At 34.1% G+C, this 11,455-nt stretch overlaps 1 pseudogene; it reads left to right on the top strand.

Moving 5' to 3' along the window:
• Positions 1 to 8,125: 8,125 nt before the first annotated feature.
• On the top strand, positions 8,126 to 9,479 carry LOC131864270 (shikimate O-hydroxycinnamoyltransferase-like; annotated as a pseudogene).
• The last annotated feature ends 1,976 nt before the right edge of the window (positions 9,480 to 11,455 follow it).

The following is an 11,455-nucleotide window of genomic DNA, read 5'->3' on the forward strand; positions in this document are numbered from 1 at the left end:
GTAAAACCTTAACATAGTGTATTCTTCCATGAAAAACCAATCCATGAATTGTATTTGACTTTTGAGTTGAATTCAATCTCTACAAGGCACAGGCAATCTACGCATTGGAGTGCTTGTAATTTCATTATACATTGGTGCCAAAAATAAGTCTACAAAATGGTTGTATCTCTTTCTATTATCATGCCTCCTTATCTTTGGTGTCCATTCATATATTGGACACTCTGTTCTATTCTGAGTCTTCCCATCAATCTTATAGCTCACAATGTGAATATTGTTGGTCTCGAATATTGCATGATACTTGGATAGAAGAAGATAGCACAAGTAGGATGAGAACCTAAATGTCTTACAAGAACCTTTTTTTATCATTAGTAATTGTTTTTGCATGGATTGAACAACGTGCTCAACAAACTTATATCTTACTGGTTGACTTACACAATGAATATTAAAAATCATTTCAAGAAGGCTAGCACCCACTTCCCTATTATTTTTCAATCCTAGGCAAAATGTCAGCAAGGAAATAGTATCCCAAACCTATGGAAAAAAAAAATTATAATCATAAGGAGGCTTATGATTCTAATCCAATGGAGTATCACACGTTATTAGAGCTCTGATAAATGAATTTCTATGAATTGGATCGAGACTCTCATATTTCTTTGCCAACTTTCCTAGGTCAATGTGGAAGTTTGAGTTTTGTGCTTCAAACCAGGTAGGTTCAACAAACGAGAAAATTCTCCCATGTTTATGGATAGAATTTCCTCTTTTGTATTTTTATTGACAATTGATTTTTTATCTTCATCATAATTTTTGGCGTAGACCATGATAAATTGAGGGCAAGGGAATACTTTAGGTAACACCATGCTTCCCAATCCAACATCCCACGATGCAATTTTAATTGTTCTTTGTTTTAGCATTGTGTTGAAAATAATAAATTTTGCCCTAATTGGATCTATTGCCTTATTAGACAATACATATCTAATACCTATGATGCATGTTTCACTATGGATAGAAAGGTCATAAATATCATGGTATTCATCAGTGAAACCTAGTGTTTTAACTAGTTTGGTTAGGTCTATTTTTTTCCAATTGGCTTTATGTTGAACTACTGCTTCCCGGTTTCCCCATTGTTGTTATTATTAATAATTCAAAATAATGCAAGATACAAGATTTAAAATGCTAACCCTCAAATTGAGCCGTGAGATTAAAAAAGTAAATAACGCAGAATGTAGGTGTTCTATATTTTACCCCAAATTTTCTATTTCACTAGATTGGCACAAACAGACTCTATTGCAACTTGCATTCCTCAATCTAGTAGTCATTTTTGAATCTCCCTTAATTTATTGGTTTGTCCATGAAATGAAATACTATTATGAGTCACTTATTTTGAAAACACTAAAAAGTACAAAAGTAATACCTAAAGGGCAAAAATTCTAAAATTTTGTTGTAATTTTATAACTTATTATTAATATCTATTCGCTGTCGAAGGACCAAACATTCATTGCTTTAGTCTAAATTTTGAGGACAGTGGACATGTCACCAGACTCAAGTGATGAGTCACTTTTTCAGATTGTTTTTAGAGTCTTTTTAATCCTTTTCAGCTTCCACTCGAAATAGAGCTTAATTATAGATAATTAAATGTAAAACATTCAATTTTGGGTCAAGTTCTCAAAAATGTGTTTACTTCCCACATTTGGGCTGAAATCCACCCTAACCCAATGATCTGTGCTCATCCAATGGACGATAGTATTTGTTGTTAGTTATCATGGGTCCCATGACTTTTGTCATTTTTCATTCACGTCACTAGACTCGAGTCACTTTTCCAAACAATTTTTGAAGTATTTTTAATCCTTTTCAACTTCTGCCAGAAATAAAGCTTTATAGACTTAATTATAGTTAATTAAATGTAAAACGCTCAATTTTGGGTGAAATTCTCACAAATGTGTTTACTTTCCACATTCGAGCTGAAATCCACCCTAAGTCGTTGATCTGTGTTCATCCAACAGATGATGGTATCTGTTGTTAGTTGTCGTGGGTCCCAATACTTTTTCCATTTTTGGGCCATGTCAATAAACATGAGTCACTTTTTGAGAATGGTTTTGAAGACTTTTTAATCCTTTTCAACTTCTGCTGAAATAGAGCTTACTAAATTTAATTAAGTATACAATTGCAAATTTAGAATTTAAATATACTTAATTAAATGTTTATCGTTTATGGAAGTCTTCCATTAGAAGTTTGCAAAATATGTTTATCGTTTCCACATTTGGCCTAGAATACACCTCACATCGTTGATCTGTGCTCATCCAACAAATGATAGCATATAACTTTATAATGAATTAAATATTAAATTTAAATATGTAATTTCAAAACTTGCATGATATTTCATTTTTTTGTATCGATAATTTTTGTATTGTATTACTTGGATACAAATATTCAAGTATAGATGGTATAGTAAAAGCACTAGAGTTCTGCCACTGCAAAAAGCACCCCCAAGGGCCAAAACCACCATTCCCAACAAAAAATAAAACCCTACTACATGCAAATGCCCCAGAATTCCATTTTGGTGTACCAAAATTTATAGCAGACATCCCCCCATACATACAAAGTTGGGCTTGGGGAAAAAATGAAAATGGAACAAACCGATATAAATAGATTAACCTAGAAATGGTGTGTACTTCGGGTCATCATAGAATTCTGAGAGCCGCTTCATTGCTTGGGTAGTCTTGGGTCTCGATCGCAACTCTCGACCCACCTCTACACCTGCCACTTCATGAAGGACTATTAAAATCTCATCACATTGCATCAACCTAAAAAACATTTTGAAGGCCTTTTACTCGTGCCAAGGAAAAGCACTGCGTATTGCCTTCAAATCATCATCATCCCATTGAATGAGTGGTAGTTGCACTACCAAACCAGCCATCCTTGCCTCAAGAACAATTCCCACCTTTGGGACCACATGAGCACACACACTATGCAGATTTAACAAGTAGTTCCCATCAATTACAACTTTCAGGGCATTTTTTAACTTGTCCACCTCATCCTCAAATTGGAAACTCCAAGCAGCAATCAATGAATATGCCTCCATATTTATTCTATAGCGATGACCCACATGGACAATTTCCTCTCCCAACAACATTTTCACACTCTCCTATAGCCGCTTATCCTTAAACAAGAACAAACCTTTCAGCCTCCTATCCATAAATCATCCGAGAAATGGGACTAATTTCTTATTAGTATGGAAGGATAAATTGGCTTCCATGCTGGTTAAGAAACCCAAGACAATGAAAAATGCTGGAAGTGCAAAGAGTATGATACTAAGACTTCCAATCCACCCAAGATTTAAACACCTCTCACTCAATTCTAATTTCTGACATCCAATGGTGGTGGCCATTGGTATTAATCATAAACTCTACCATCATTCTTCCACATGTACTAGTTCAACAGTACAATTGCATAATTCGTACGCACAAGCCAACATTAAAACCGCATAAAGGCTAAATGTTAACCATTCACTTTCATGATAGTGATGTGCATACCATAGGTCCATAAGTCAATATCACTGCATATCCGTTGTCAGTTCCCGTGGGTCCCATTATACATAGGATTTCTGCCACCCAAATGCCACGTCACCTGACACTTCATCGTCCCATTTTCCATAGCCTTTATTTTGTATTGTTGTTCAATGTACATGTATCTAGTTAGTTGGACTTTTAATTCGCTTATTTTTTGCGAGATAAACATCTTTTTTTTAATATTTATAAAATTTTAATTAATGATAATAAATGTACAAATAATTAATGGAATGTATTAGATTTTTTTTATATATATTAAATATAGAGGAAGAAACATTACATTAAAAAGATCACAGTATTGAATTTATTTCCATTGTTTAACAAAATATTGAAATAACGTAGCTCATAGACAAAAAAAAATGTGGCTCATAGACATTGCGATCCTTATTGAATGCTATCACTTGCAGCCGATCCTTGACATTATGATTTTTCAAATACTTCTTTGTCAAGCACTTCAAATATCTTTTAGAAATGGTCATCTCAGAAGTGACACTGAGTTTGTTCTTTAACTTTAGAGAAGAAATTAGAATAGGCCTGCTATTTTTTTATGGTGAAAATTAAATCTTATGTCCACACAAATTAATAACTATTTAAGCTATTTAAAGACATAATGATTATGCTTAGTATCTTGCCATGGCATGATGGGAGCAAAAAATAATAAAATAAAATAGAAAGCATTTTTATATCCATAATCGACAAACTGAAAAGAACAAGACTTTGCAAAATTATCATTAATATATATTTCGCAAATTTACAATTTTTACATGTCGGAGTCCCTCAAAAACTTTAAAGTCAAAATGAGTGAGCCTGTGAGGTTACAATGAAATACCCAAAAAACAAAACTATTAGGGGGTTGGGGCTAGGGCATAGGTAGTGGACACATTCATAACCATCCCTAAGAATCTCATCCTCCCTCCATGTAGAATTCTTTAGACATTATAAGGTGTGAGAATTCTTCAAGCCAACTGTAGTTTGGAAAGTTGTCTAATAGGAACCATTTCTGGAGAAGTCCCTACCAATCCGCGCCCATTTCCTATGACGAATCAACTACTCCACATTCAGGTTCAAAAGAAACGGTTTCCTGGCCACTGATACTATTTGGTTAGGGAGGAGAAGCTTAGTTAATTCATTTGTGCAAGGGATCCCCACCCCTACTTATGCAAAAACAACATGTGTAATGTCATCTCCAAGGAAGTCTTCTTCAAACACCCTCCTTAACAACATCAACATATCCATCTTAGCTCCTTCGAGGTTTAGAAGAGATGCAAAGAACCAGGATGTAACATCCGTGTTAACACGATATCTATTTTCATTATGTAGAAAATCTTTGCCCAACACCATCCTCACAACCTCATTAGTGAACATCCCAACCTCCTTACAGATTGATTGGAGGGTCGGGTCTCTAACAGAGCCTAAAGAGGCCCTCTGGTCGTCCGCAGAAATGATTCACAAGTGGATAGGAGTCTCCATCTTGAGAAATTGGAATACCAAATTATACAGCTTGAGCCTATAGACCTAAACCAGAGGCATAATTTAAATATCGTGAGCTCCAATGATTTATCTACCAAAGGCTAATTGAAGATGAAAGAAGAAAAGATCATCCATAAATAGTTGAATCTCTTGATTGTAATAATTCCTTCTCTAACCGTATTAATTCTTTTAATTTTTTTAAATCTTCTCATATCTCTGCAAATCTTTCCCATAAATGCACTAATGTGTGAAATTGGAAACATCTATAAACCAATACCAAGTACCACATTGGAAGTCGTTGTGACAAAGTGGATTGCAGTTACTGACTAGACATATATTAAATGACCATCATTATCGACTATGACATTTGATACGTGTCTATTGAATCCAATTTCATTCCGGGCACTTTTTGGTGAACTATGTTCTCTTAAAAAATTTGGGCCAAAATAAAACTTCAGCCATTGATCTACGATCATCGAATGGATTAAAATCATTGATGGATTCTAGGTACATGTCACCCTTCATGTGTCAAAGAGGTCACGCTTATCGATACATCATGCAGAGTCTAGACTTAATATGATGTACTGATGTGATGTGATGTGCCTTCTCTATTAATGGCAATGAATTCATGAAATCGGCAATAAAATATTTTTTTTTTCATAAATAACCAAATATTAGCCAAACAAATTAAATAATTTTCAAGTGGTGGATAAAAATCGCCAATACACTTAAAATAATTTTTCCTTCAGAGTAAAAATTTTCGCCCTTACAATTATATATCTGTTCCTTAAATGAAAAGTATTTTCCTCCTACAGTACATATTTTCCCCACAGAACAAGGTATTATTCACCATAATTTTATGGAATTTTCGTACCTAGAAAAAATCGCCAATACAAAATAAATTTTTTTCCTATTTTGAAAAAATATTTCGCTAGGGTTTTACACTTTTTCCCGGGGGGTGGTTCCTTAAAGTTATCTCCGGTAACCCCCACATGGATGTGGAGGGTTACTTCTTTAGAGGGTAAAAGATGCTTCTTAGTAGTGTCATGAAAGGAAGAGTTGGATATAATGGATTTTACTTTGTTAATGATTTTAGAGAGTGATCTAAAATGTTGATGCAAAACAAGACAAACAAATCTAAATGAAATTACTTGATAAACTAATATATTGTGGATATCTAATGATATTACTGAAATAATTCACATGATGGATGATCAATGATCTCCAAGCCAATGTTGTGAGGTGGTAAATGTCAACATGATGGATACGGTAGTATAGAAGATATTTTAGGAATAGAGACCATAAATATATGGTGATATCTAAACAAGTGATAATCTAATACTATTACAGATAATATTGGGTCATTGATGATGATTGAGTCGTATAGGTCAACTCATCAATATCTATGCAATCTCTCACTATAGAGAATGTTGTAGGTGAGACAAGAGCAAGAACCAAAGATGGCAATGGGGTGATAACAGTGTTGATGTGACTATCATCAAATAGAAGAACAATATTCTCAATGGTTTTATCTAAATCTAGAAGGTGGGATTCTACAAACACAGTTAATATATTTGGTAGATATGCATCCCAATATGGTGGATCTAGAATGATGATGTCAATGTCCTAATGCAAAGGATATCTAGGACTCATGGATGAGTCAACATTGGACTTAGGTGTAACATGTGATGTGGGAGATGAGATATCAATGCAAGTTGTGTGACTACATTTCTCATCCCCAAATGATAGTTGAGTAAGATTGGGTGGTGTTTTTGTAGGTGCTAAAAAGTGCAAAAGATAATACATATAAAATATAATTTAAAAAAAGGAAAACTATGAGAGGGCATCACATTGGCACTATGGGGAAAACAAATTAAGGTGAGTACCAAATGAGCCTAAAAACATGCAAAAGAATACAAAGACCAAAATGAGTCCAAAACATAATGTTACCATGCATTTTTTGCATTACACTTACAATACTAAGCTCAAAATTATTATATATTAATATACAAATAAACAGTTAAATTGATTGTGCATTATAGATCAAATAGATACTATGATTTATTTAGTTTTTTTCTTCTGAAAATTAAAATAATAATTGAAACCATTAACTAATCAGAATAAGAAGTAAATGATATTACCTAATTCAATTGATGATGATTTGTTTTCTAAATATTATGTGTTAAAAAATTACTATGAAGACCTTAAAATACTAACATATAACTAATTAAACAATTCTAAGTGCAATAATACATTTGTGAAAGACAAAATGGAAGACAAAAATGTTGTTGTGCACTGTGTGGGGTGTGGACGACCATGGAAACCATACTGAAATCTGTAATTTGTTTCAAAATTATTCTTGTTCTTTTGTCATTCAATAGTGATTGATCCTTTCGAACATTCATTATCTCTACAGATCCAAAATATCCTTTCACGTGGAAAATGCTGTCATTTTAAAAATCTTTGTTCATTTTAGAAACACGATATGGAGTTTTACATAGAAAAATGCAGAGATTATTTAAAGCATATATACAGGTGGATAGCGATAGTTTATGTTAAGTATAATACTTCACAAGTAATACTTACTATTGTCAACTAGTATTCAAGTTTATTTTCAGCAATCTGCTGGTTGCTTACTCTAGCTAATTAATTTAGCTTGGTTCAATATTTAAAAAACAATTATGATTAATTCTAAGATCTGAAACAAATTATCATAAATTCTAATACAATTAGATGCGACAAAATCACATGGCAATGTCACGATTGGGAATGCTAACTTCCCTCGAAATGATGCCCAGCCAGAACAACTGTTAGAAAACAACACAAATTATAGATTTCTTATCACACACGTCATTTGAGTATTAATTAAAAAACCCAAAGAATTATTGAATAGTTATCGTTTCATTCTTTACAGACTGGCCAGTGGTCTAACTTCTCACCGTACTCAAACGTCGAGCTTTCTTTAATATTTTCAGATTCGGTTTGCTAAGTATTTAAGGAGGTTACTGTCCCTTAAAACATCGCTCATTGTGAAAGCACAAGACAAGGCATAGCATTTGCATTAGAGAGAAAGAGAGAGAGAAAGAAGAATGAAAGTGTTGAGAGGTGATGGTGTTTTGATCAAACCCTGCGCGGGTAAAGATCATCGTGAGCTTGTTGAACTGAACAATCTAGATCTAGTTGCATATCCAATGTACAACAAGGTGGTGTATGCTTTCCAAGCTCCTACCCCGAGCCCAGAGGTGTTGAAGGAAGGACTGGCTAAAGTTCTGGCGGAGTTCAGAGAATGGGCAGGGAGATACACGAAAGAAACAGCGAGTGGGTGCCTTGGCATCAATCTGAATGACGAGGGTGTGCTTGTCATAGAAGCCGAAGCAGATGGAACAATAGCAGATGCAATGCCCTTCGATCCTTTTTCATTCATCCTTATGTTGGTGCCACCCACATCGACCGTCGTCAATGAGCTCTTACTCATGCAGGTATGATAACCCTAACAAGGAAAATAATTTTACTCATGCAGGTATTGTAAGACTTGTTTTAGTTATTTTTTAAAACTAACAAGATTTGTTTATGTAGTTTACTCGATTTACTTGTGGAGGCTTGGTGATAGGCCTAGCTAGTCATCATCATGTTGCAGACGGACAAGCAGCTACATTTTTCATGAATTCGTGGGGGAAAATTATTAGAGGAGAGAGTAGTCTAGCTCCAGTACATGACCGATCTTTATTAAAAGCAAGAGATCCTCCCCAGCCATGTTTTGATCATTATGAATATAATACTATATTTGATGAGCACTCTCCAATAACTTCCAGTCTAAGAGCGAAGAAGTTTCATTTTGATGCAATATGTTTACAAGAACTTAAGTCAAAGGTAAATGGATCTGATAAATCAAGGAAACCCTATACGACTTTTGAAATCCTTGTTGCCCATATGTGGAAATGCATTACAAAAGCTAGAGGCCTTGATGGAGATGTGCAAACAAAAGCTAGCATTCCAGTGGGTGGAAGAAACAGGTTGAATCCTCCCTTGCCTTAAGAATACTTTGGTAATGTTGTCTATGAATCATGTGCTCAATCCATTGCATCAGAGATCATAAATGGGTCTTTAGAATTTATTTCAGAGTTAATACATAAGTCAGTTACTAAGGTTGATGATGATTTTATACATTCAGCGATTGATTTTTTTGAGCTAAGGAAATCAATCTTAAGGCCACCGAGCCTCAATGATAGAACTGATGTGATACCAATAAGTTGGATGAAATTTCCTATCCATAATTTTCATTTTGGAATGGGTGACCCAGTGTATGTAGGTCCTTCATTAATGCTCACTGAAGGCCTTATGATCTTGTTTGATTCATACGGTAAAGCTGGAGGTGTGGAAATTGTGGTTTGCTTGTCCAAAGCACATATGAATGTACTTGAACATAATTGGTTTCAAGTTTGAGAGTATGTAGGTCTTTCATTAATGCTCACTGAAGACCTTATGATCTTGTTTGATTCATACAGTAAATCTGGAGGTGTGGTTTGCTTGTCCAAAGTACATATGAATGTACTTGAATATAATTGGTTTCATGTTTGAGTGTATGTAAGTCCTTCATTGATGCTCACTGAAGGCCTTATGATCTTGTTTGATTCATCCAGTAAAGCTGGAAATTGTGGTTTGCTTGTCCAAAGTACATATGAATGTACTTGAACATAATTGGTTTCAAGTTTGTTTGATTCATACAATAAAGCTGGAGGTGTAAAAATCGCATTTTGCTTGTCCAAACCATATATGAATGTACTTGAACATAATTGATTTCAAGTTGGAGTGTATGTAGGTCCTTCATTAATGCTCATTGAAGGCCTTATGATCTTGTTTGATTCATACAGTAAAGATGGAGGTGTAGAACTTGTGTTTCTCTTGTCCAAAGCATATATGAGTGTACTTGAGCATAATTGTCTTTAAGTTTGATTGTAGTTCTAATATATTTAATGAGGTAATTTGAATGTTCAATAGGTCATGCTTAATTGGTTAAAGTATTGACTTTTCAATGTGGAGATTCAAGTTCAATTTTCAATGGGATATCTAATATAGAATTGTAAGTTGATTTTTTTGTTTTTTGTACATTTCTTTCCTCACTCTCACCACATACATTTCTTTCCTCACTCTCACCATCACATACATTTCTTTCCTCACTCTCACCATCACTTCCATTACATCTCTTTACCCAGTGTTCCTTCATCTTCCTTGTTCTTGTTCAATATCGATCTTCTTTTGTGGGACATAAGATCTTACATTATTCCCTCTAGCAGTGTGTTCTCCTTTATTGCAATTGTAACATGTAGAACCATGTTGTGAATCATTTCCACTTCTTCTAACCTTAGATCTGCACCCAATAGCCTTGTGAACAGATTCATTATAGGTATAACAATTACCATTGATTGATTGAGCACTTTTAGTATAGTTTATATTCATGAAGTTATTCCTTTTCATTCTACTTCTACACTTATTAGCTTTATGACCATATTTATTGCAAATAAAACACTGACAATTAAAAGGTTGAGATTTTAAAGTCTTATATGAATTCTAAATTCATCATGAGTATACATTCAATAACTCTATGTCTAAATTTATTGCAAGCAAAACAAATTTCATTTAAGGATTGAGGATACTTGGATTGAGTGACTTGGTTAGGTACTGACTTTCTGACATTCCTGTTTTTACTTTGGACTTCAATGAAATTATTCATCTCAATTTCTATCTTCTTGGATTCATCTTGTACTCTCCTGTTTCCTTTGTGGACTTTATAGCATTCTCCTCAATCAAATCCAAGACCTCCTTTATCCTTACGTAATTTTTTCATACTAAGCATTTCATTCATCATTTCACTACTAGTTTTGGGTTTCAAGCCCTTTTCAATTTGTTCTTTGGCATCTTTCAATTCCTTTCTCAGGATAGCTACATCTTTCCTCAAGCTTTGTGTATTCAACAAACTTGTTGTGTAGCTTGGATTCAAGCTCATTAGTAGTCTTCTTTCCTTCTTCAATTTGAATCTTTAGATTCATTATATCATTCTTTGCCTTTTTGGGCTTATCATCACACTTCCTGCTTTCACTATTTTGTACAACCTGAGTTCTTAACATAGCAATCAATTTTTTGGCTTTTTCCAGTTTATCCAAATACATTTTGCATTCAGCTTTAACATCATCTAGATCACTAATAGGAGTCTTGAGTTCTTCATCAAGATCTAATTCTCCATTAGTAAGATCAATATCCTATTCTTCAAGATTCATATCTTCTAGATCTCCCTCCAAATCAATTTTACTAACAAGACTATCTCTAGACCCCATGTGTTCAAAAAAGGATCTACACCAGTTTTAAGACTGTTTCTTCCATAAACTTCTTTGATACCAGTTGTTGAACACAACTAGATGTTA

This window comes from Cryptomeria japonica, unplaced genomic scaffold, assembly GCF_030272615.1.
Source record: "Cryptomeria japonica unplaced genomic scaffold, Sugi_1.0 HiC_scaffold_82, whole genome shotgun sequence".
In the NCBI taxonomy this organism is placed as follows: domain Eukaryota; kingdom Viridiplantae; phylum Streptophyta; class Pinopsida; order Cupressales; family Cupressaceae; genus Cryptomeria; species Cryptomeria japonica.